This window comes from Dasypus novemcinctus, chromosome 11 (assembly GCF_030445035.2).
Source record: "Dasypus novemcinctus isolate mDasNov1 chromosome 11, mDasNov1.1.hap2, whole genome shotgun sequence".
NCBI lineage: Eukaryota > Metazoa > Chordata > Mammalia > Cingulata > Dasypodidae > Dasypus > Dasypus novemcinctus.
This window is the reverse complement of record NC_080683.1, coordinates 96,362,458-96,390,150: the sequence shown is the minus strand read 5'-3', so window position 1 is coordinate 96,390,150 and position 27,693 is coordinate 96,362,458. Positions and strand designations below refer to the sequence as shown.

The 27,693-nt window shown below is 41.9% G+C and overlaps 1 long non-coding RNA gene and 1 pseudogene across 1 annotated transcript in view; both read right to left on the bottom strand.

Moving 5' to 3' along the window:
• LOC139440009 (uncharacterized) overlaps nt 1–27,693 on the bottom strand; it is a 91,006-nt gene that overhangs the window by 13,294 nt on the left and 50,019 nt on the right. The gene's annotated exons all lie outside the window — the stretch shown is intronic.
• Nucleotides 4,532–21,424, bottom strand: LOC101444019 (shieldin complex subunit 3 pseudogene; annotated as a pseudogene).

Genomic DNA, 27,693 nt, shown 5'->3' with positions numbered 1-27,693 from the left:
GTTTCTTTCTGGAGCCTATTTTGTTCCATTTGTATATTTGTCTCTCCCTGCATCAATATCACATTCTTAATTATATAGCCTGGTAATATGTCATCATATCCAGTAGAACAAGTCCTCCCACCTCTTTCTTCTTTCTCCTTCCATATAAATTTTCGAATCAGCATGTCAGATTCCACACATATACAAAAAACACACACATTGGAGCTTTTGCTTTATTGGAATTTGATCCAATCTATAGAATAATTTGGGGAGAATTGAAATCTCTACAAAACGGACTCTTCTATCCAAAAACATGTCTTTCATTTATTTAAGCATTCTTTAATATCATTCCATAAAGTTTTATCTTTTTTTCCATAAAAGGATTGCAAATTTTTGTTAGATTTATTTCCATTATAAATGGTATTTTATGTCACTGTAGATGGTATTTTTAGATAAAGTTTTCTAAATAATTATTGCTTGTGTAGAGAAGTAAACACATTTACTTTCCATTCTGAAAAACTCTCTTTTTAATTATAATGATTTATTTGTAGCTAATTTCTTCATAGACAATTGTATAACCTGTAAATCATATCCGTTGTGTTTCTTTCTTTCAACCTTATGTTTTTTTCCCCATATCTCTGTGCACAATGCTGAATAGAAGTGGTGGGCTCCTTGTCTTGTTTCTGATCTTAAAAGGAATGCTTTCATCATTTTAACATTAAATATATCATTTGCTGTAGGCTTTCTGAACATGCTTGTAGCAGACTCTGTACTGTGCCGCTGAGAATCCCCCTTCAAAGCTGAAGTGATTCTCCCAGCTACTGCATGTGCTACCAGCAGACAGTCCTCAGCTGTCAACCCTGTTCAGCTAAAGAAAGTCACCTTGATCTTGTCATGTCTGCTTCCTGGGGCAGGCCTCCTCCAGTGACTGGTTGACATGGGGAATAACAGCTCAACCTACTAACCCCAATTCCGAACAACCTAAAGGGCCACCTCCATTTCAGAGCTCTCTATAGGGTCAGCGGAGACTTTTCTTGAGGTTATATCACAGCCCTACTTCTCCTCCCCTAACCAATTGTAGTTTCATCCTTTCCTTTCCATGGGTGCTGACTCCGTAATAATGCGCTCCACCCCCTCATATTAAACTACATCATGTGTCTTCTTCCTGCGGAAGTTGAACTTTGAAAATGACTGTTATCAGATAGCCAAGAATTGTTCTAATCTGAACGGATATTGAGTTTTTCAAGTGTTTTTTGCTTTCTGCAAGTGTTGAAATAATATGATCTTTCTCTTCTAATTTTTTGAGTGATGGTAAACAAAGTAAAAATTAACTGAGATTGCTTTTGTGAGGTAAAGGCAATTTGAACATGATATACTACCCTACACTTCTTATACATTTTCAGTTTCAGATTGCTCATACGTATTTTTCTTAGGATTTTTAAAATCCGTGATTGAGATTGGCCTCTGTGTGTATGTATGTGTATATACATTGCTTATATTATTTTCATGTCAATTTGGCATCAAGGTAATGCCAACTTCATAAAAGAGTTGAGGAATATTCCCTCATTTTCTAGTCTCTGAAAGGGTTTGTATAAGATTGGAATTAATTGAAGATTCAACTTGCTTTGCGCAAAGATATTTTTACTACTAATTTTATTTCTTTAATGGTTATGACATTATTCAGATTCTCTGTTCTTAAGACAGATTTAGCAAGTTGTATTTTTATTATAATATTTCCATCTTGTCTAGGTTTAAAACTTGAAGAAAGGCGGCGGACTTGGCCCAGTGGTTAGGGCGTCCGTCTAGCACACGGGAGGTCTGTGGTTCAAACCCCGGGCCTCCTTGACCCATGTGCAGCTGGCCCATGTGCAGTGCTGATGCGCACAAGGAGTGCCATGCCACGCAGGGGTGTCCCCCGTGTAGGGGAGCCCCACGCACAAGGAGTGTGCCCCATAAGGAGAGCCGCTTAGTGCGAAAGAAAGTACAGCCTGCCCAGGAATGGCGCTGCACACACGGAGAGCTGACACAACAAGATGATGCAACAAAAAGAAACACAGATTCCCGTGCCGCTGACAATAGAAGCGGACAAAGAAGATGCAGCAAATAGACACAGAGAACAGACAACCAGGGTTGGGGGGGAAGGGGAGAGAAATAAATAAATGATTAAATAAAATCTTTAAAAAATAAAGAACTTGAAGAAAGAAAAAATACAATAAAATTAGATTTGGCAGAGTCATCAAACACAACCTACTTAATTCATAGGAACACCTAATTTAATCATTAGAAAAGTAACAGAAGGAAAAGAAATATTTTACCTTCAAATTCAGTTTAAACAAAAATTTATCACAATTAATTTAAAAGAAAGCTGCTCACTGACTTCCCATGTATGAGGTCTGGGGCTCAATCCTCTGCTCCAGTACCTCAAAAAAAAAAAAGGCGGTGGCAGACTTGGCCCAGTGGTTAGGGCATCCGTCTACCACACAGGAGGTCTGTGGTTCAAACCCCAGGCCTCCTTGACCCATGTGGAGCTGGCCCATGCGCAGTGCTGATGTGTGCAAGGGGTGCTGTGCCACACAGGGGTGTCCCCGCTCTGGGGAGCCCCACACACAAGGAGTGCACCCCATAAGGAGAGCCGCCCAGCGCGAAAGAAAGTGCAGCCTGCCCAGGAATGGCACCGCACACATGGGGAGCTGACACAACAAGATGACACAACCAAAAGAAACACAGATTCCCGTGCCGCTGACAATAGAAGTGGACAAAGAAGACGCAGCAAATAGACACAGAGAACAGACAACCAGGGTGGGGGGGGAAGGGAAGAGAAATAAATAAATAAATAAATAAATCTTTAAAAAAGAAAAAAAGGAAAGTACCTTGGTTGGTAGTAATTATCTCATAATCTGTAACAAATGTTCCACCATGGTGTGGTGTGGTGTGTTGGTGAGGGGATGTTGTATGGGAATTCTACAACTTCTGTAATAAAAATACGTTTTAAAAAATATGGGAAGCGGATGTGGCTCAAGTGATTGGACTCCTGACTACCATATGGGATGCCCTAGGTTTGATTCCTGGGGCCTCCTTGTGAGGGCAAGCTGGCCCACACCCTGCAGAGAGCTGGTACAGCAAGATGATCCAACAAGGAAGACAAGCAGACACAGAAGAATGCACAGTGAATGAACAGAGAGCAGACAGCAAGCAAGCAGCAAGGGAGGGGGGGATAAATAAATAAAATAAATCTTTAAAAAAAAATAAGGTGGGTCAGGGGAAAAATACACCAAATGTCAGATACAGATTTTAGTCAGTAGTAATATTTTGACAATATTCTTTCACACTTTGCAACACATGTTTCACAACAATGCAAGATGTTGCTGGTGGAGCCATGTATGGAACCTCTGTATGATGTTATGTATGTTTGTTTTGTAAGTTCACAACTTTTACTATACATTTATTGTTTATGTATGCTAATGTAAGAATGATATACTTCAATAAATATTTTTTAAAAAGTGCATTGACAGGGAAGCAGATGTGGTTTAACCAATTGGGCTCCCATCTACCATATGGGAGGCCCTGGGTTTGCTTCCCCGGGTATCCTTGTGAAGGCAAGTTGGCCCGCGCCTGCAGAGAGCTGATGGCCCATGCCCACAAAGAGCTGATGGCCCACACCCGTGGAGAGCTGGTGCAGCAAGATGATACAACAATGGGAGACAAGCAGACACAGAAGAACGGCAGTGAATGGACACAGAGAGCAGACAGCAAGCAAGCAGCAAGGGGGGGATAAATAAATAAAATAAATCTTTTTTTTAATAAATTTTTTTAAAGATTAATTTATTTACTTCTCTCCCCTTACCCACCCCCCACCCCCAGCTGTCTGCTGTCTGTGTCCATTCGCTGTGTGTTCTTCTGTGTCTGCTTGTATTCTTGTCAGCGGTACCTGGAATCTGTGTCTCATTTTGTTGTGTCATCTTGCTGCGTCAGCTCTCCATGTGTGAAGCACCACTCCTGGGCAGGCTGCACTTCTTTCGTGCTAGGTGGCTTTCCTTATGGGGTGCACTCCTTGTGCGTAGGGCTCTCCTGTGTGGAGAATACCCCTGCATGGCATGGCACTCTTTGCATGCATCAGCACTGCACATGGGCCAGCTCATCACATGGGTCAGGAGGCCCAGGGTTTGAACCCTGGACCTCCCATGTGGTAGGCCGATGCTCTATCCATTGAGCTAAATCCGCTTCCCAAAATAAACCTTTAAAAAATAAAAAAATTTAAAACGAGTACATTGACCAAAAAAAAAAGAGGAAAGCTGCTAATAAGTAGAACTCAGAAACTTTGAGTTAATGACAAGGAATTCACCTGATACTCATTTTGGAAATACAGACTGTACACATAATATTACACAATTATTTTTCCACAATGTGAAGGAAAAAACAGGTTATATTAGCAAATGGCCAAATTAAAAATGTTGTTAAAAATTTTAAAACCAGTAAAACATTTATTCATTTCAAAATTTCAGTCCATATTCAGTTCATTTACAGTATTCTTTTTGACAATCAGTGAAATTCATTACATACTAAAAATACCACTATATGTATGTACAAATAAATTCACTTTCCCAGTAAGACTCAATCTTCTTTTAAGATTTCCCACATATTCACAGTACATAACATTACAGAAAACCCATATTTGCCCTAAATGTCCCTGAATCATTGCATTACAGATGGCAGTCCAATGTGCCTGATAATTTGATTGAGTTTTACTCAAATGTTTCCCAGAGTTTGGCTGTTACAAATAATGTGTTTCATTGTCCATTTGCTCTATAAAAGGGGTACAAATTTAGTGCCTTTAAACCATCTTGAAATTTTTTAGATAAAGGAAAAATCTTTTCAGTACAATTACTTCTGGAGATTGAAACACTCCAAAACCTCTTCAAGCTTTCCTTTTTCTGGTTGTTTATTCATATTTCCAATCAGTCTGTTCATTTAGTGTGTGAGACCTGATTAAGTGCTTCTTTTTTTTTCCCAATTAGGTTGAAACTCCAATAGATCTACTGTACAATCATAACTCTTGATTTCACATCATATTCTGCAATGGTTAAGTACCATTTCACATCTTTAGCTCTCTCTCTAGAAATCACAGGTGGTGATCTTTTTAGGTTTGAGTGGAAACTTGGACCCATCATGTGGAAACAAAGGAATAAATCTTGAGAGCAGAAGGATAAGGAAGTCTTGAATTGCTTTTTCTGCAATTTTCGAAAGTTTTGTGGTGTTGTTCTCATATGGTTAATAATATAATATCTATGATCATTCTGCAGTAATCCAGTTACTCTTAATGAAGAGAAAGTTTCTTAGTTGAGTTCCTCAGAGCTAGAATGCAATTTATAATTACAAGGCTCTCTTTCCAAATCAGAGTGGAACAGGACTTAAAGTGTAAGTATCGCAAAGAATAAAATATGGTAGGGACAGCTTGTCTACAGAAAGACAGGGAAAAAAGGAAAACCAAAAATCAACCCCAATATGCTATTTCATCAAAATGTGAATATTATCCACAAAGTTAAGACAATTACTTCATTCTCCAAATTAGATGTTCTGTAAGATCACTTCCAGCTGAAAAATAGTTCCCATATTTAATCCAAGAAACATAAAGAATGTGGAAAAATCCATATTAATATATTAAGTAGTAATAGTCTTAAGACAATACAGAGTAAATTAGTAATTCTTAAAATACTGGATTCACATGAAGATAACTAAGAAAAATGTAATAATATTTTAAAATGTGAGAATCAGTATTGAAGACAATAAAAATCACTAATTTTTATGCTATCTAGAAGAAATTGATCATTTCACACTTTAAAATGAAATGATTTCCACTAAATATATATACAGAGAGAAAACTTATTAATTTTATCTCATTCTGTATAGTAAGTACTAAAAACATTGATATGTGGGTTTTTTTCCACATTTTTTATTTTTTAAAAGATACTTCGATGGTACAATTGTTACAGAGCATATATTGACGATTCCCATATGCCCCACTCCCCACACCTACCACATTTTGCCACATTAGCAACGTCTTTCATCAGTGTGGTACATTCATTGCAATTGATAGGCACATTTTGGAGCACTGCCACTAAGCATGGATTATAGTTTATATTGTAGTTTACACTCTCTCCCATTTGACTCTGTAGGTTACGGCTGAATACATAATGACCTGTATCTGTCATAATGTCATTGAGGATGATTCCCAAGTCCCAAAAATGGCCCCCTATTACCTGTTGTTCCCTCTCCCTAACCCCAGAACATCCATGGGTCAATGCCTCCACAACAATGATATTTCTTCCATTGCTAGAATCACAATAAGTCTAAGTAGAATACTAATACATTTATTTTAGTTCCTAGTTCATTTTCAAATCCTGAGAACTCTGGAATGATGATACCCACACCACCATTAATTGAGGGGGGCTTCAAGCCCACACACCCAATGAATGGAACTTTCTTGCTTGCAGTTGTAGGTACTCTCGGTTCCTTGGCATGTTGTTTGTCCATCATCTCCTCCCTGTTAGTTGTCCTGGGTAAGTCCATTGAACTGGAGAGAAGGTGTTGCAACTACATTAAGATTCAGGGCTCTGCTGACACATGGACAGTCCAAAGATTTAAGTCTCTGGGATATACTCCTACCAACTCTAGTACTAATTATAGGTTCAAATAGAAGAACAGAAGAGTCATGCATAGGGAAATCACTGCTGAGTCTAACTCTGTCACACTGGGGAGCATATCAGGTTAGGGCCCACTGACAAGGGACCAAATTCCTGAGCTATCTGTCCTGACTATAGTGTCTGGATGTCTCCATATTCCAGAGGACCTTCAGTATTTGGGGTAGTATCTACTTTGGCTGTCAATGAGATCCTGTTGAGATATGCATAAGTGCTACCTCTGGTATGGTCTCCTGACTCACTTTAAAGTCTCTTAGCCATGCAAATTCATTTGTTTTTAGCTATTTCCCCCTTTTTGGTCAAGTTCTTTTTTTTTTTTTTTTCCATATACATACTTGTTGGTACTGGGTAGCAATCCCTCAGTGCCAGGGAGGCTCATGCCCAGGGAGTTATGTCCCATGCTGAGGGGAAGTTATTGCTTTTATATGCTGAGTTCAGTTTAGAGAAAGGCCACATTTGAGGAACAAGGAGGCTCTTTGTAGGTAACTCTTAGGCACCCTATATCACTAGGCTAAGTTCCCATTTCAAGAGCAAAGGCTCATAAGCATAGTCATCAATATCAAGGGCCTTTCAATGGACCATCCTCCTTCACAAGTCATTATCCCTGTACTTGGGACATTCTTGTTCCATTAGGGAATGTGGCAGAGCTCCCCTGGGTGGGAATTTGATATTCTTTTGGTTATTGTGTGAATCTCCACCCAACATGACAATGTCCCATTAACATTTGAACACATTTTTATGCCTTATGCAGATATGTTTTAACTTTGCATTTTAACCAGACTAGTAACTGGCTTTGTGACAAAAGTGTCCTCTGTATATCTGGGGCACTTAAGCAGTACCAAGACCCTAGAACCATGGATCCTGAATTCCAATTTGGAATAGGAAATTGTACAAGCACTCTAGATCCTTTTTTTTTTTTTTTTTTTTTTCTCTTATGACGTAGAAGTCTTCAAATTGCCACAAATTAAGTCATTGATAATAGTTTCCAGCCTATAGTACATAGGCTCAAGAATGGAGTCTTCCAGGATCTTCAAGTTAGACTTCCTAACCAGGCCCCATGATGCAAGAACCATAATGCAATCTCTTTCATATGCTAACTACTCTTTTTAAAAATTAAGAGGGAATTCCTTCTCCTCAAAAGTCTTTAGAGAATTACTTGGCAAGGGTTCTACTGCTATGGTACCCAGGAGTGGGGAACTCCTGCCATAATGTCCCAATACTTATTTAACCACTGTTTCATTTCAACAGTCAGAAGAAGTAGTAACCAATGATTCTTTTCACCTATTGCTAATGTCCACTGACTAACATATTTGACAACTCTCAAATTCATAAATTACTGATCCTTAAATCCACAAATTTTTGTATGGATCTAAACATAGTATAGCATATTCATTCAAGGATTAATAATACCCTCATCTTTTTCTAGTCCCTTCTTTAAGATTTCGCATGGTAAGATATGGCTTTGAGGATTCCTTAACTGTTGTCTCAATTTATTCAGTCTTGTACTTCAAGGACACCTGAAATTATGAGAGCTCCTTTTAAATAATTGTCTTTTCCAGACTAACAAGACATTATCTTAATACTTTTCACATTAAAATATAATTACATAAAGTTGAATATATATTTAAATTAATGTATTTGGCATTCAATATCAGTAAAATTAAAATTTGTGAAAATCCTTAAATGACTAGGACAATAGGGAAGAATGGTACCAAAGAGCTCTGAGAGAGCTGAATCTATTAGTGAATTTCAAAGCATTCATCTTTCTAGGCTGCTAGAATACTCTTTTCCAGGTATTTTCTGTTTGAGAAAATAAAAGAAGAATAACAGAAAACTAAAAATTTCCAGAGGCAATTAGCCTCCTTATCACTGGAATTTAACTGTATTTAATAGCTTCTAATTTGTACAAAATCAAACTTAGCAGCTAATAGTACTATTCCAAATTCTTTCCAAAGTAGTCTATAAGGGAATGATCTCTGAAAATGCTGTTTCCTTAATCAGGAGGCAACATAGCATCTTAGAAACATAGAGGCAGCTTTGTGGTAAAATACTGCCTCAGTCACTTACTAGCCATATGATCTTGATAACGTTGCTTAACATAGTCTTCGTGCGATTAAGCGATAAAGAACATGACAATTGATTCCCTTTTCTCTTTCCCCTTTTCTCTACCTATAATCCATTTCAGACCAGATCATTTGCTCAGTCTAATGTTACAGGTTCCATTATTATATTATAGCCATCAGTTTATGATTTATGTTACAAATGGGAATGTTTGATGACTACATCACAACGGGAATGCCTGTTATGATACCTCAGAATGGATGCCATAAGGGAGGTAAGCACAATTCCAGTGAATTCAAATGTCTATTGAGCATTTCTTTTGCTCAATCCAAGAAGGTATTGGTATCCACATATTAGAGCATCCAAGAAATTAAAAACACATTTGCAATAGTAAAAAACAAATAAATAAAGCTGATAAACTTCAAATAAAAAGTCTTCAGAAAACAATAGGAATTCCAGGAAAACACTGACCTGCTGTTTTCTTCCTAAATAATGACCCAATTAAATCATTAAACTTACACAAAACTGTTTTTCCATGTACAGAAAATGAACGTTGATCTATGATTTGGGACATATTTCCCCTATACACAATACTTGGAAGTAAACTGCAGTAAGTTTTAACAAACCTCAGTTAAATGTTGTACTATGGTCTGCTTCTAAATCCTTGGCCCTGTTGTCATGCAATACTACACTAGCTTTACTGGTGAAGCTGAAGCCTGGTAACTTCATCAGTGCCACATGAAGAAACCTGAGACAGAAAGAAAAACCACTTTCGATGCACGTTGTAAATCATCCTGGTTCACAATGGTCTCCCCGTGCCTCAGCTTCTGCAGTTAAATTCTGTCTGGTGATTGCAGGGCTATTGATCAGAGTGATGCAACATTCTAGAAGGCAGCTCTGGAACCTTTCAGCACCAGCAAGCACTCTTGTGTGGGGGATTCACGTCCACCTTGACCAGCACCTACGGGATGCTGATATTTTGCAGATTATTTTGTCCGCCTATGGGGCTGAGGAGGTTCAACCTAGCCGCGAAGAAAACACTAAAGTGCACGTTTGGGAAAACAGAACATCAAATGCTTCCAACAGCTTCTCTGCCCTTTGTGCTTCAAATTCCCCTCTTACTAAGTCTTTTAGAAACCCAGTAGCATCTTTTCACCAAAGCCATTCCTTGTCTCTTATATGCCTAAACATAAAATACTTTCTCTGTGTTCCAGCTACATTAGCACATCACGACTTAAAACGCTCCCCGGTAACATGGCCTCCCACAAGCCAACACTACAGGGGTAGCACTTTACTTTTATTCCCAAAGGTTTGATGGGTATTGCTTTTATTATTATGATGATATTAATATTTTCTAAGTTTTGTGGTTTTTTTTCTTTGACCTTTAGATATGTGTAAATTTTAAAATATCTACAGGCTCTTCTTCGCCTGGAGGTAGCCCACATCCATGGCTGGGGTGTGTACTTTTCTCTGTTTTCTCTAGTTCCTCAATGAACTCTTTTTACAGGCCTAATGGGAAAAAAGAAAAAAGAAATCTCAAAATCTAAAAAATATCTACCCGCACACGGTTTTCCGAGTTGTGTTTCTTCAATGATTTTTAATTCAATTAAATTGCAGTTAGAGAAAGTGATCTTTATGATACCAGCCTTTTGATTTGCTGTGGCCTTATACACACTGCGTGTGGAAGGTCTGGCATGACATAGGGCATTGCCAATTTTCAAAAAATATTTCGCAGATTCTTCAAAAGAATGTTTGTACTCCAACAGGGAGGACTAAGCTTGATGGTTTTATTCTTTAAACTTCTGTATCCTTGCAGATGTTTTTCTGTATCTGTCATTTACTATGAGAGATATTTAATATCTCCCACTACTCTTATAGATTTATCAGTGTATCTTTGTAGTTCTATATAGTTTTGCTTTATTTATTTGGAGGCATTATTAAGTACATACAAGTGCTGACTTGTTCTATCATCTTGATATAACAGGATAGCATCCTGAATAACTTTTTTCATTATGAAGTGATCCTTTCTATTTGACTCATAAATCATATGTTGTCTAGTATTAATTTAGCTATACAGAGAAGTAACAAACTAAGCTGCCAGGCAACAAAGGCAATTCGGGGCCTTAGAATGGCAATTCGGGGAGCATAGATTCAGATAGCCACCCAAACGAGGCCTGTCTTGGGTCTTGCAGGCAAGGGTTTTTGAAGAAAAGGACGATTATATAAACTGTTTATGAATGGTGGATATTCATGGTCCTCCAAAGGTCCTTCAGGTTAGATAGTTTACTGAGTTTCTTAGCTTGTGGTTTGTTTCTGGTGACCAGATGTCCTTAGGGTTTAGAAACAGTCACTTGAGGCTTTGCACGCTTCGGCAGTTTGTGTTCTCTAGCTGAGACTGCTTAAGAGTAACCTCCAGAATGACCTCCCGGCTCCACTTTAAATCTCTCAGCCATAGTAACTCTATTTTGTTTTATTTCTTTTCACAAACTTTTCTTTAGATATTGCCCATCTGCCTCTTCTATCCTTCGATTTTCAATCTTTTTGTCTTCTTATGTCAAGGTATGTGTTATGGTTTGAATTGTGTCCCCTAAAAAAAAGATATGCTGATGTCCTGATCCCTAATACTTCAGAATGTGACTCTATTTGTAAATGAGATCCTTTCAGAGGTAAGTAAAGTTAAAATTAGGTCATACTGGAATAAGGCGGGACCTTAATCCAACGTGATTGGTGTCCTTATAAAGCAGGCTAGTAAGATATGGAATCGGTAAACAGATTTGGAGCCTGGCAAGAAGTCCACATGGACATCAACAACCCCAAGATGGCTGCTGGAAGACCTTCCCCAAGATTCTGCCACTCAGAAGAAGGCTTCCTCCAAAAGCCAGGAGAAGCCCTGGATATTCCCCAAGGACTTTATGGGAGAGTTATGGGAGAAAATAAGCAATCAAAATGGTAAACAGCTGGAACTCCTCCCCTGCCATTAGCAAAGGGGTGGGATAATCAACAGTTAAAAAAGGCAGGCACCAGGCCTAAGCTCTCTCTCATGCGCTTGCTCTCCTGTGGCCCCTATCCTGCCCTCAATACACTCTCGCCGTTTTTCCTTTGCCATGTGGTCATGCAAGTAGAACTTGGGCATTTATAACCTATAATGGGGAATTGTACTCTGTAAATCCACCCCTTTTATCACTTTTCAGCCCCTTCCTCTCTACATGGGACTCCTGATCTGTTATTTTCTCCCATTTCTCTTCCCTCCCTACCTGAATAAATTACTGGCCTAACTCACCTGACGAGCTCTTGAAATTCATTTCTGCAGCTTAGTCAAGAACCTAGACAAAATCTGGTAACACTTATAAGAAAAGGAGAAGGGAGTGGAGATAGCTCAAGCAGTTGGGCACCTACTTTCCACATACAATTGCCAACAGTGGTACCTCAAAAATAAAAGAAAAAAGGAAGAGACACAGAGATAGACACAAGGGGAACACTACCATGTGAAGAAAGATGCAGAGATGGGAATTACTCCACCACAAGCCAGGGTACACCCGAGGCCAGTGGGATGGAAGAGGCAAGGAAGGAATCTTCTCTAGAGCTCCCCGAGGGAGTGTGACCCTACCAATACCTTGATTCCCCACTTCTCGCCTCCAGAATTGTAAGAGGGTAAATTTCTACTATTTTAAGTCACCCAGTTTGTGATACTTTGGTATAGTCAACCTAGAAAACTAATATAGTATGTCTCTCTGTTAGAGGTTCCCCCTTACAAAGTTTGCAAGGATTAACAGGTCATAAGACTGTGAATCAATACCCCTGTGACATAAACTGAAGAAGGGCAGTCTCTAGCCATACCCCACCAAGCCATCACCTACAGGCTAGGAGGCAGCCCATCGCCTTCCAAGAATAAACAAAGTGAAGCAGATAAGGGCCTTCACCTGCCTGGGCCCAGGCACCGCAAACCCCTCCCACATTCCAAGACCTCCTGGCCCACATCCGCCTGACCATTTGGCCCAGGCTGTACTCTGTTTCTCCACCTATTGACGTACTGTATAAAGTCATACCGTCACCCTCCAGGGATGGACTGAAGTCTCTCTTCAGAACCCCTCCGCTGGAAGAGCTCTCAATAACCTTCCTGCTTGCAGTTGTCAGTAAAATGGGTCCCAGTGGGCACCTTTTCTCTAACACTCTCATAGACAGCAAACAGCCAGATTTTGTTTATTTTTACTTAGTGGTAAAGTGTTTCTTAGAGCAGGGCTTCTTAACAAGGGATCCGTGAGCTTGAATTTAAATTTGAAAAAACATTATTCTTGTGGGGACATGTTGGTATGGGTGTGATATATTTACTAAATAATACACAGTATAGTGTGGACTGAGTAATTGTTACTGGATTTTGACTAGGTTCTTGACTATGCTACAGAATTTCAAGAGCACATCGGGTGAGTTAAGCCAGTAATTTATTCAGGTAGGGAGGAAAGAGACATGGGAGAAAATACAGGTAGAGAGGAAGGGGCTGAAAAGTGATAGAGAGGGCTGATTTACAGACTGCAATTCCCCATTATAAGTTATAAATCCCCAGGTTTACTTGCCTGGCCACATGGCAGAGGAAAACTGGTGAGAGTGGTACAGAGAGGGCAGGAACAGCGGTCCAAGGGCGAGAGAGCACACGAAAGAGAGCTTAGGCCTGGTGCCTGCCTTTTTGAACTGTTGATTATCCCACCCCTTTGCTAATGGCAGGGGAGGAATTTCAGCTGTTTACAGTTTTGATTGCTTATTTCTTCCATAAATCTCCCATGAGAACTCAATGATAAAGTCCTTGGGAAATATCTGGGGCTTCTCCTGACTTCCAGAGGAAGTCTTTTTCTGAGTGGCAGAATCTTGGAGAGGGTCTTCCAGCAGCCATCTTGGGGTTGTTGATGTCCACATAGACTTCTTGCTAGGTTCCAGATCCATCTATTAATTCCCTATCTTACTAGCAGGCTTCAGGAAGGGGTCCGTGGTTTTCACCTGACTGGCAAAGGGGTCCGTGGAACAAAAATGTTTAAGAATCCCTGCTTTAGAGAGTTATTGTGATTATTGACTTATATGACTTTATCTCTAGCATTGAATCATGTGCTTTCTATCTTACTTTCTCTGTTTCTACCCTACCCACACCTTAACTTTCTCGCCTTCTGTGAGATTGATAAAGGTTTGTTTTGTTTTACTCACTCTGTCTTTCTTCTCTTATTTGCAAAAATAAAAATAAAAATCCCATTTCTAGCCTTTTAAGAGTGGCCCAAGCTATGTTGATCCTCATTATTCACTGATTCTATATTTACAATTTCCTCTACTTGCCAAAATTTATTTGTAACCCTAAAATCAACAAATGTGGTGCTTTTGTAGTCATTTGTGACATGCACAGAGCGCAAAAAGTTGAGTCACCTGATGTGCATGTTCACAGCTTTGGTTGAACAAGGTGACGCTCAGCTTTCTTGTTTCAGTTCTCGTACTGTAAATGAGTGTCCTTTCCATAGTTTTTAACATTTTTTTGTGTTTTTTGTTGTTGATTTTTGCTGTTTAAATGGCCCCAAACAAGTGTTAAAGTTGTCTCTATTGTTCCTAAGCACAAGAAGACTGTTACGTGCTTTACAGAGAATATACATGTGTTAGGTGATATTTGTTCAGCCATGAATTTATAGTGCTGTTGGCCGTGGGTTCAATGATGATGAATCAACAATGCACATTCAATAGGATGTCTTGAAACAGAAGCATATGTAAAACAAGTTTATGTATTGATTGGTTGATGAAAATGTGGCCAGAGGTTCGCAAGAACCTAACCCTATATTTCTTAGGAGCAATGATTCAGTATTCACTAATTCAGGGTTTGCAGCAATTTTATACCACACAACTACTGCAATAATGAGAACCAACCATATTTCAACATGCACACTTAAAACTAAAGTTAACCAGACCTAGCACCACTGTTATATGTGTTTCATCTTCCACTTACTAAGAATGCAGACAATATGGAGCATGATAATATACAAAGCTTTAGTTAGCATTTGGATATGCATTAAATAACATTGTACAGCATTGGAAAAAAAAAAAAAAAAAAACAAAAAAAAACTAAAGTTAACCAATATCTTCGTATAAGAACCTTAGGAAACGTTTGACTCCTCCTCCCACCTTATACGCTATTGTCTAATATTTTGCTCTAATTTATTTCCCCCTACAAATAAAATATTATCATTATTGTTTTAAACGGCCAATATATACTAAAATTTATCCACATAGTTACCAATACTTTTACTCCCCATTTCTTGTATCTCAGACAATCCAACTGAGATCATTTCCTTTCTCCCCAAGATTCATGCTTCAGAATTTCCTTTAATGGGAATTTTTTTCAACCATATGGTAAGTGCGAATTCAGAATGCAGATACACAGAAGACCCAGCATGGAGTTATATACTCTTAAAGAGTTGTTCTCTGCCCCTTCCCTCAGTGCCAATGTCAAGACAAGTGAGTTTCCTTGCTGCCCGGTCCTGTGCAGGGGTTTTTATTTCTTACGCTAAGAGTGTGGGTGTAGTCCCAGCCAAAACTGGAGTCTTAGTTTTATGTCAATGCCTTGTATTGATTTTTCACGGGGAACAGGACTAGGCATCATCTTCTGCCCCCATTCTCCCTGAACTGATGAAAAGAAATCTCAAACTCTCAAAGGTTTGGCAGAGATGATCAGAGTAAAGATCAGTTTGAACTTGCTGACCTTCCAGAATCCCTGCTTTCCATTCTGTTTGGGAGGTCTTCAAGTCCCTTACTTTTATGCCAGTTTGCCAGTTCAATAAAAACCACCCAAACTTTAAACACAATTTACTCAAGATGTCAGTGTTTCAACTAAGAAAGTCACTCTAGGTTAGCTAATCCATATACTACCAGAAGTGAAAATATAACTTACCTTTCTAACATTTTTAATCAATTAAGGCAATTCAGAATAAATTAACAAAATAACTCTGAATAAATATAAAATTTGCATGGAAAAGCCTATGTAGGAACTGAGCTATAGGATGGAGTTGACAACTACCAATTAGCAACATTTACTTAGATACTAAACACTTTGCCAGGATTTCTTCTCTGAACATATGATTCCTCCTGAGAATTTACTAATTCTCAGATCTCTGATGAGAGTATCACTCATTGCTCACGCAAAAATATCCACAATTAAATTAAAAACTGGCAGGACCAAGTGAGATTTACTATGGCCCAGTTTTTCAACTCAGTGAGAAGTCTCAGACCAGTAATATCTAGGAACAAATTCTGTCTCTATTGCCTGATTTGGTTCGTTGTCCCCTGATACTTTCAACTCTAAATGTTAATTAAAATGAAGGGAGCATTATGTGAACATTTGGATTCCAGTTCAACACATCCTCTGAGCTCATTATCACCAAGGGAAAAGTAAATCGAAATCTAATGTTCCTGAAAGGTGTAACTTAAGCCAGGGTAGTAAATAGATTTCACCTCAAGTACCAACTTCTAACAATTGGTAGCAACTATTTGGATCACTGTGGCAAAGGATTACAGGGCTACATCCCTACTCAAAGGAAAACTGTGATCCACTAGAGATGTCTCCCACAGGAGAGTTAAGCCCGAAGGGGTGGGGAGTGGTTATGTGAGAAAATCAGAGATTGAGTAAGAAGGAAAATAAATTTGCAAAGAAGTGGCATTTACAATAGGAATTACCTTTCTTTTTAGAAAACGTAAATTGGTGAGCGTGGGTTATTGAGACTGCGACCCAGGCAGCTGGGACAGCACCAGCTGATAATTTCAATTGGGGCGGGCTGGAGCTGTATCAGAACTTCAAACAAGAGCTCTTGTCTTCTAGCCAAGCAAGCCTCATTGGAGTTAGCAGGGTTTGCTGCCAACTAACGTACAGCAAATTGTACTTCAGTTTCAACCGTAGGCAGAAAGGGGCTGACAAGGGACTGAAACTGATTCTGCAGTTGTCAGGGCTGGCTAACAATGGCTTCCTGTAAATTTATTCTTTATGAGGAGATAAATAATATGCATTCTGATACTCAGTATCAGGGAACTTGGCATCTGTTATTTCAAAACAAAACAAAAGGAATGTTTTTATGGGGAGAAAACTTTTTTTTAAGTTTTATTCTCAAAATGGGGTATGATTATGTAAGAAAGAAAATATAATCAAGTTAGCTAGATATGGAATTTTATTCATTCGCATGCTTTATTTAGAAGATTCCATGTAAATTGCTATGTTGTTCTCCCTCATATAGCCTCCCTTCCAAATGCTATTTTGAGAATAAATTAAAGAATAGATTCTTTACCCTTATAACTCCCCCATCTTCATCTTCCAATACTCCTTCTGTTTTTCTGTGTCAAAATGTATCTGTAGGAAAGTGGATGTGGCTCAATCAACTGAGCTCCTGCCCACCGCACGGGATGTCCGTGGTTCAGTTCCCAATGCCTCTTTATTTTTATTTTTTATTTTTTTAAAGATTTATTTATTTATTTAATTCCCCCCCCTCTCCTGGTTGTCTGCTCCTGGTGTCTATTTGTTGTGTCTTGTTTCTTTGTCCGTTTCCGTTGTCGTCAGCGGCACGGGAAGTGTGGGTGGCGCCATTCCTGGGCAGGCTGCTCCTTTCTTTTCACGCTGGGCGGCTCTCCCCACGGGGCGCACCCCCTGCGCGCGGGGCAGCCCCACGCGGGGGACACCCCTGCATGGCACGGCACTCCTTGCGCGCATCAGCACTGCGCATGGCCAGCTCCACACGGGTCAAGGAGGCCCGGGGTTTGAACCGCGGACCTCCCATATGGTAGACGGACACCCTAACCACTGGGCCAAAGTCCGTTTCCCTCCAATGCCTCTTTAAGAAGACAGCAAGCTGGCACAATGGGCAGGTGCAGCAAGCTGACACAACAAGATGATGCAACAAGAGACACAAGAAGGAAAGCATAATGAGAGACACAACAAAGCAGGGAACAGAGGTGGCTCAAGTGATTAGGTGCCTCCCTTCCACACTGGAGGTCTCAGGTTCAGTTCCCAGTGCCTCCTAAAGAAACAAGGAAAGACAAACAGACATAGCAAGTGCAAACAATGAGGGGGTGGGGAGAAATAAGTAAATCTTTTTTTTTAATGTATCTGTAGGGGAGCAGATGTGGTTAAAGTAATTGGGTGCCTGCTTCACACATGGGAGGTCCCAGGTTTGGTCCCCAGTGTCTCCTAAAAACAAAAACAAACAACAGGGAAGCAGACGTGGCTCAACTGATAGAGCATCCATCTACCATATAAAGGGTCCAGGGCTCGATCCCCAGGGCCTCCTGATGCTTGTGGTAAGCCAGCCCACGTGCAGTGCTGATGTATGCAAAGGAATGCTGTGCCACGCAGGGACACCCCCGCATAGGGGTACCCCATGTGCAAGGTGTGTGCCCCACAAGGAGAGCCACACCACATGACAAAAAGCACAGCCTGCCCAGGAGTGGCACCTCACACAAAGAGAGCTGACACAGCAAGATGACGCAAAAAAAAGAGATGCACTTTCCCAGTGCCACCTGATGATGAAAGCAGACGCAGAAGAACACTCAGCAAATGGACACAGAGAGCAGACAATGGGGGGGATAGGGGAGAAAAATAAATAAAACAAATCTTTTAAAAAAAAAACAACAAGCAAACAAACGAAAAAAACCGACTCAGGGGAGCTGATGTGGCTCAGTGGTTGAGTGCTAGCTTCCCACATACAAGGTCCCGGGCTCATTCCCTGACCCTGGTATCATAAAAAAAGTTTTAAAAAATATCTGTAGCATAAAACCCAATACAGAACTATTGAATTTTATGATTAAGTACAGTAAGCTTTAAACGTATATGAGGATGTAATCTAAAGCTTCTCCAAAAATAAATATATACATATATTTTTATATACATATATATATATTTTTTTAAGTGTACAAGGGCCCACCATAACAGTAAACAATCCTTTGAAGAAAGAAGAGTGAAGAATTCAAAGATTGCTACTGGTCTGTCGAGATTCCTCAGGCAAAAGTTTAAAGAAAAGAATCTTGTTTCCACACTTAGCAGGCTCTGGTGCTCGGCCTATTGGGCCCTGCTACTTAAAAGGAAAAAAAGAATATTTTTAAAAATTAATCCTGAATGATCTTTAGGAGAAAAGCATCAAATCTGACTGTACTCAGAATCTAGACTCTTTCTGCCTTCAGATGGCATAAGTAGCCAGGAGGTGTTTCCTTTCGGCTATGGCCTAGAAACTTCAGTGGCATCAGGAAATGCAATTCTGACCACCAGATTGTGGCAAATGCCCATTTAGGGTAGACTCTGGGGATGCAGAACTGTGTTACAGAGCTGTGTTCTGGATTTTTATTTAGTATTCAAGCCAAGATTTTACAGACCTGTTACAAAGACCAGCTCTTATCATTAGGATTCTGACTATTTAATGTTTATTAAAACAAAGAAGTTGGTCGATTTCCACAGAACCAGCAGAGGTCCACAGTAGAGACAAGCAGCCCAGCATTTCTTAAACTCTATTGCTAATTCCTGTTATATCATTTGGAACATCTAAAATGCTTTCCTATAAATCTATGAGCTTACTTTCATTTTATTTTTTTATTTTTATTTTTTAAAGATTTATTTATTTCTCTCCCCCCGCCCCCTGCCCCAGTTATCTGTTCTCTGTGTCTATTTGCTGTGTCGTCTTCTTTGTCCGCTTCAGTTCTTGTCAGCAGCACAGGAATCTGTGTTTCTTTTTGTTACGTTATCTTGTTGTGTCAGCTCTCCGTGTGTGCGGTGCCATTCCTGGGCAGGCTGCACTTTCTTTCGCGCTGGGCGGCTCTCCTTACGGGGCGCACTCCTTGTGTGTGGAGCTCCCCTACATGGGGGACACCCCTGCGTGGCAGGGCACTCCTTGCGCGCATCAGCACTGTGCATGGGCCAGCTCCACATGGGTCAAGGAGGCCTGGGGTTTGAACTGTAGACCTTCCATGTGGTAGACAGACGCCCTAACCACTGGGCCAAGTCCACTTCCCTCATTTTATTTTAAACTGCTTTTTATGGGAAAAGGACTTATTAAATCCTCTCATTTGATGACCTCTGTGCCCTCTCTTCTTTCTGCAATCCCTTAAACAGCTGTGTCTTGAGACCAGTTTGCCTGAATGTGTTTGATACTCTGGAAACATCTGTGTCAGATGACAATCGGATCTAGGACATTTATTTCTATTCCCTGGATAAAATCCACAGACATCTGTCTCTTTCACGAAGTGCTCATTTCAGAACCAATATTCTGTTTCCTGATTTGGGGGCTTCCTAAGATTTCATCTCTGGAGCTAGAAGTTTCAGATTTTCCTCTCATTCGAAGTAAATCATGCGCTGTTGAAATTGCTTAATTGGAAAAATATATGACTCATATTCCAAATATTGACAATCTCCAAGGGTTTCGCCTCTTGCTTTCTCTGTTTGAATCCTTGTGAGACTCCGTTCTTACACCCTGCTGATGTAGGCTAGAGAACATTTAGTGTACTCCCGCCTCTGCTCCCGCTTTCAGTTGATATGGGTAAGGACATTTTTGATATAGGTAAGGGGTTCTCTTAACCCTTTTTAAATAGAGACTCCCAGGCTTCACCTCCCAAAGATTCTGATTTTGTGGATCTGGGGCAGGGTCATGAAAACTACTTATTTTTTTTTTTTACTCTCCCAGTGATTCTGTTGATCAGTCCGCTTTTGAGAACCCCTGGGAGTTTCTCTGATCCTGACAACTTGAAGACACTTTAAAGAAGCCACGTTGGCTCCAAAGTCTAAATCCCTCTAGTTCCCTCTAGTGGCCTAAAATAAAATGTGAATTTACAATTTAAGCAATTCTCTAGGGAGGCAGCAGTAGAAGGAGTAACGGGAATCACAGGCTACCTTTCCCATTCCTTCCCACTGGCAACATGAGATTAAAATGCACAAAAAGGCAATTAAGAGAAGCATTCAGAAAAAGGTCACATGCATCCTTTGGGCAATGTGTCCAAAAGGGGTGGAAAAGTCTCACCATCTTTGCTTTGTGGCTGGATTGGCCAGGGGAGCCCAGGTTGGCACTAGGTATGTAAGCCACAGACGGCTTTTCCGGAGCCCAAACCTGAAGACTGCATTCAGGTGTCTTTGTCCAGCCAGGTTCCCACTGGTGGTGGAGATTCCTCAGGGTAAAGCAAAATGGGATGTTGGAACTCAGTACATTTTGTGTTGAATTGTGTCATTCACTACTGCACCTTCTTCCATCGAGAGAAAAGTTAAAGAAAAATTGAATCTGGTCAAATACCTGGTGTGATCCAGGGTAGTTGGTCCCCTCCTGTATTCCCGCCGGGCTGGGAATTCCCGATCTACTCAATGGCTTCAATATTAGACATGGAGAAGTTTGAACGACATGGCTATTTAGTGGATTGTTGCAGATCGCCAAGACTACCCTCTGGTGAGATGATTTGCTAGAAGGATTCACAGGACTCAGAAAAGCTGTCATACTCGTGGTTATGGTTTCTTAGAGTGAAAGGTCAAGATGAAAATCAGCAAGAGAAAGGGCACATGGGGTGAAGTCCAGGAGAGACCAGGAACAAGTTTCCAGGTGTCTTCTCCCAGTGGAGTTGCATGGAGGCCCTTTATTATCCCAGCAATGACATGTAACAGCCTGTGTGAAGTGCTGTCCACCAGGGAAGCTCACCTGAGCCTTGATGTCCATGGTTTTTCTTGGGGGTCAGTCACAAAGGCCTGTGGCCTCTACGTGACTGACCTCAGCAGCTCAGATACCAACCCCCCAGAATAAAAAGTCATTCACCATGAATCACATTGTAAGCATACGCTCTCTGATCAAACTGGTACCACACAGTCTAAGGCCTCAGGCACACAAAAACACTCTTTCCAGGTAGAATATTCTACAGGTTCATAGCTTATCTCCCAGAGCCAGCCAGGAGTCAATCCTGAAGACTGATCTTCTTGGGGAATGTGTGGAGTTTAGCTAGGTTAACCCTTCCTGCACAGTGGTCACTGTGATCTCCTCATTCTAAGTTCCTTTTCGTGAGGTGAAATGACATTGCCAGATACCCAGAATATATCCTTTCTTGGCCTGCATATGTTTAGGATTCTTTCTAAAGAGCAGAGAGCATTCCTAGTCACCTGTTTACCTGTTTACCTGTTTCCCCTGTCAGGCTGTAAACCTTCTCCTCCCAGCGATACCCTCTATGGTAGGCAGAAATCTCAGACAGATTCCAGGGCACCCCAACACCACCAGGGGACACACACCTTTCCCCAGCTCTTCAGTCAAACACCAGGTGCTGCTGTGAAGGGATTTTGTGGATGTAAGTAAGGTGCCCAATCAGCTGGCCTTAAGAAAAGGAGATTATCTTGGTGGGCCTGACCTAGCCAAGGATGCCCTTAAAAGGACTGGGCCTTCCTGGAAAGAGAGATTCAAATCACAAGGAGATTTCACACAAAGGGGATTCTCCGTTGCTGATTTTGTCAATGAAGCAGCCATGTGGGGGGAGCAATAGGCAGCCTCTAGGAACTGAGAGCACCCCTTCCCCCCCGCAGCAAGAAGGTGGAAACCTCAGTCCTACAACCACGAGGAGCTGGATTCTGCCAACAACCCAAATGAGCTTGGAAATGACTCTGAACCAGCACCTTGATTTCAGTCTTGTGAGACCCTGAGCAGAGAACCCAGTCATGTCAGGCCCAGACTTCTGACCTACAGAACTGCAAGCTAATAAGTGATTGTTCTTTCACTTGTTTTGTTTTTGTGTTTTTTTTTCAGGAGGTACCAGTGTTTGAACCCAAGACCCTGTACATAGGAAGCTCAACCACTTGAGCTGCAGCTGCTTCCCTGATTGTTCTTTTAAGCCACTATTTATGATAATTTGTTATGCAGCAATAGAAAACAAACATATCCTCTACACTGAAATTTCAGCAGAAAATGTTCCGGAAATTCCACAAGTCTATGAAGCAATATGGTATAGCAATTATGCAACAGGCACTGAAACCAGAAGCCTGGAATCAAGTACAGGCTACTCTACTTACTAACTATGTGAATCTGGACAAGTTACAGAATCTTGTCTGTGTGTGTTTCTTTCACTATAAAATGGGAAGAGAACCTGTTATGGGTTGACCTGTGTTTCCCAAAAAGATATGTTGGAATCCTAACCTCCAGTACAACAAATGTGACCTTATTTGGAAATCGGGTCATTGCAGATAGAATTACTTAAGATGAGGCCAAACTGGATCAGGGTGGGTCTAATTCTACATGACTGGTGATCTCATACGGAGGGGAATTTGGACCCATAGACACCAGGGAAAAGGTCATGTGAAGGAGGAGGAGGCAGCAGCTAGAGTGATGCATCTACAAGCCAGCGAACGCCAAGCATTGCTGGCAACCACCCATAAACTAGGAGACCTAAGGCCACCTCCCCTACAGGTTTCACAGGGAGCAGGGCCCTGCCAACACCTTGATTTCTAACTTCTGGCCTCCAGGACTGCAAGACAATAAATCTCAGTTGTTTTAAAGTACCTACTCTGTGGTTCTTGATTATGGAAATGAAGACAGTACCCATCTCCTAAGTTGTTATAAAGACTAAATGCAGCAATACATGTTAAGTACTTCGAACAGGGCTAGGATGGAATCAGGAAAGAAAAAAAAAGCCATTTGTCCAACTCAAAAATAGTTACACTAAACATTTATTCACATTACTTTTTCCTCCTTTCCTTCAGCAAAACCTTACAAATGATTTCCTAAGTTCCATGTACTGTGATAAATGCTAGGGGTATAGAGAAGCAGGGATGGAAAAGCAGAGTCCCCGGTTCATTGCGGTAGGGAAGATAGATAGGGGAGCACATAAATGCTACCCCCTCCCAGGGATACAGGTGCTGTAACAGAGGGACTTTCTCTCATGAGGACACTGGTGAACCCATAGCCCACAGTAGCCAGAGTCATCTTGTCCAGAACAAGGTCATTGAGTCTTCTCCTCCACTGGTCCCTGTTTTTGTCCAACCATAATCCATACTTTTTACATTTGCTGTCACATCATGGTTACAAATTTGATATGTTAATTAAAAACTTCTTGGGAAACAGATTTGGCTCAACTGATAGAGCGTCCACCTACCACATGGGAGGACCGGAGTTCAAACCCAGGACCTCCTGACTCATGTGATGAGCTGGCCCATGCACAGTGCTGATGTGTGCAAGGAGTGCCGTGCCACGCAGGGGTGTCCCCCACATAGGGGAGACCCACGCACAAGGAATGCACCTGGTAAGGAGAGCTGCCCCATGTGAAAAAAGTGCAGCCTGCCCAGGACTGGCGCCACACACAAGGAGAACTGACACAGCAAGATAACGCAACAAAAAGAGACACAGATTCCCAGTGCCACTGACAAGAATACAAGCAGACACAGAAGAACACACAGAGAATGCACACAGAGAGCAGGCAATGGGGGGTGGGGGGGAGAAATAAAAAAATAAATAAATCTTAAAAAAAAAAAAACTTCTTGATACCTGTAAAGTACACTGATTTTTGTCAACTGAATGTCTAATGTCGATTCCTGCCACCATTTGTTATGCCACAAATCCAGGACATTCAGAATCTCCAGGAAGTGCCACCTTGTTCCAAAGTGAAAACCCTCTATTAATGACTGAAACAAAATGTTTCCATAAAACATTTATGGAATGCCACCCTTAAAAATGCCATCCATGATTGAAATGGGACAGGTTACAAACATTTCACTTCCAGGGTGAGCGTCATCTAAAAGATCTTCATTTTGCTCCAAGATCCACTCTCTATCCTTCCCAATTGTTTTAGTTTGCTAACTGGCCGCCAATGCAATGTACCAGAAGTGTGCTGGCTTTTATAATGGGAATGTATTAGGTTACAAGCTTTCAATTTAAAAAAAAAAAAAAAAAAACTTACAGTTACAAGACCCTGAAGCAGAGGTTCTTAACCTTTTTTGTTCCACAGACCCCTTTGCTAGTCAGGTGGAAACCACAGACCCAGGAAGCAGCTGTGGCTCAATCAGTTGGGTTCCCGTCTACCATATGGGAGGCCCGGGGTTCGCATTCCAAGGCCTTGGGAAGGCAGGCTCGCCTGCACACTGTGGAGAGCTGCCGGCCAGCAAGCACCACGGAGAGCCGACTCAGCAAGTGATGCAACTAAAAAAGGGAGACAAGTGAAAATGCAGGAGAGTGCACAGCGAATGGACACAGAGAGCAGACAAGCTGCAAGGGGGTGGGGAATAAATAAAAATAAAATATGGGCACAGAGCAGACAGCAAGCAAGCCACAAGAAGGAGAATAAAAAATTTTTAAAAAGACCACAGACCCCTTACTAAGTCTACACTACACTGTGTATTATTTAATAAATGTGTCATACCCACACCAACAAGTCTCCATAAGAATAATGTTTTCATGAATTTCAGTTCAAACTCATGGGCTTCTAGTTAAGAACTGCTGCTCTAGAGAGTCCACCTCAAGGTTGCTTTCTCACCAAAGTCAGTTGCCGAGTGTTGAAGCAAGCTGGTTGCTGATCTCTCCCCTCTGGGCTTCCTCTCTCAGCTGCAGGCTGGCATAGGACTTGCCTCTCAGGGCTTCCTCTCTCTCCTGGCATAGGGCTCGTTTCTTTCTCTCCAGGCTTTCTATATCAGTCTCGGCTCTCTTCCCAAGGTCAGCTGTAAGCTGTCAGGCAAATGGATCATCTCTCCCCAGGGCCCCAGCTGCTTGAGCCTTCTCCTTTCTGTCACATGGCAAGATTGGAATGACAAAGATTAAGAACCATTCTGGATCCCTCAATCTAATCAAAGGCCCTTAACTGTAGCGATCTAATCAAAAGTGATCTTATCAAAAGGTCCCATCTACAATGGGTTTACAGGCACAGGACTGGGTTTGCTTTAAGAACAGGATTTTCTGGGGTCCACAAAAGACTCAAACCGGCACACCTATACTGTTTCCTGCCCCGGGAGGCTGACCCGTATAAATTATTTTCGGTTTCTGCCTAAAAAGAGCCCTCCAGGGCATCTCAGCGGTGAATGGGCAACGGCTGGGGGTTTGAGGAGTGGAGGCAGGTTCAGGCTGGAGTCCTGGGGGAAGGGTCTTTGCTGAATGTATAACACGCAGAACTGCGTTGAAATGTCACAACCATCTTTTGATGGTGTTACCTTAAGACAGCTATTTCCAGTGAACAGGCCCCCCTGCTCTGGCACCACAAAGGATAAACATGTCTCTCAGTAAGAAGGTGATTTATTACAAGTGCACAAGTAGGGAACTGGGAGTATCTTCCCCAAACCAGTTCAAAGTAAGAATCAGAACTAGGGTTTTCATAGGCAAAAGGAAAGGGGTGGGGAGAAGAAAAACAAGTAAAAAACAACAAGCGATGCCAGGGGTCTTGTGAGGAGGGGATGTGCAATTTCTCAGTCCTCAAGCACATCCACTTGTCCTTGATTTCAGTGGCTAATAAACCCCAGTTAGACACAGCTGTGCCGGTGCAAGGCCTTCATGGCTCCTTTCTCAGACTACCAATCAAGGATTTCAGGTTTTTTGTCTCTGAGGAAAAGTTACAGATTTATACTATTTTTTCTGCTTTGAGACATTATTCCTGTAAGCAAAACTGAGAAGGTCTGGTTAATGTCCTTCAGGGGACCAAGTGCAACGAATAAACTTCTAAAATTAGATAAATAGAAAACAAGTTCAATTAGTTCTCGAATTTTCAAAGCTCCTTCAGTGAAGAAATTTCAGTGAGCACATTTTCCAGCTATCAATGGCAACACTCCCAGCACTTCCAGAAGGGGAAACCAGAGGCCAGCTTGGCTAAGTGACTTACTCAGGATTTGCCTCCAGGCACCACTCCCCACTGCCTCACATGCTTCGTCCTCTTTGATTCCCAGGTTCAAGTCTGGCTGTCCCCAAACCACATTCTGGAGGTCCCCAGATTCACAAGCCTGACACTCCTACATGAGGTTTTATTTCCAGACCCTGCATGGCAGGAATCCTCTGCAGGTACCACTGCAGGCTCCCAGGGGCCAACGTTTCCTCCGACAGGCACAGCAGGAGGTGCAACAACTACACTCGGCTTCCTTTGAGCGCCTTCTTGAGCAGGGCAAGCATGAGTTTATGAATGACGCGGTGTCATTGTGGGAGCACTTTAAGAATGACAGCCTGGGCATGGCCTTTCTGCACCCCTGCCACCTCCATCCCTGCTGCAGAGTCCCCCGTGAAGGAGGTGGCCAAGATGATCAGCTTTAAGGGTAGCACCCGGCATTCCTTGTCACAGCAGATACCGTGGGACAATGCAGTGATGCTACTGCACCTGTGCAGCATCTTCTGCAGACTTCAGCGTGCCTTCCAGCCTGGCCTGCTCCCCCAGCAGTTACTCATGGTGGAGTTCTGGCCACGCTCCAGCAGCTGGCACCCCACTTTGGCACTAAGCACTTGGCTGAATGCTACCTGGCTCTGCTGGCCCAGGTTGAGGGGGAGCTCTGCTCCCTCTGAGCAGGCCTACGTGGACCCCAGAACCCAGGGTGCAGTGGAACTCCACCACCCATGAAATGCTGGTGACTGGCACCAGCAGCATCCAGTGGCAGCCAGTACGGGCCAAGGGTTGTAGGAATCCCCAAGCCAGCCTGTCTGGACAGAAAACCAAGGCACAAGAGACTGGCAGCCAGCCAGCAGATAAGCCAAAGGACCGCCTGGGCCTACTTCTTCGACTTCCAGGACATCACCCATTAGAGCACAAGTGCCTGGAGCTGCCTCTACCTTCCCAGGTGGCGGCGCTGTCCTTGGTGCCGCTGGTGAATGAATAGCTATTTCCACCTGCGCCACGAGGTGGCCCCCTCGGCTGGCAGTGTGTACGAGCACAGCAGCCACAGACCCCTGCTGGAGCCCTTCGTGTGGCCCCCGTCCAGCCTGAGGATGGCCTGTACCTCATCCACTGGACCACCAGCGACCTCTGCTCGACCCTGACATTGACCCAGCGTGCC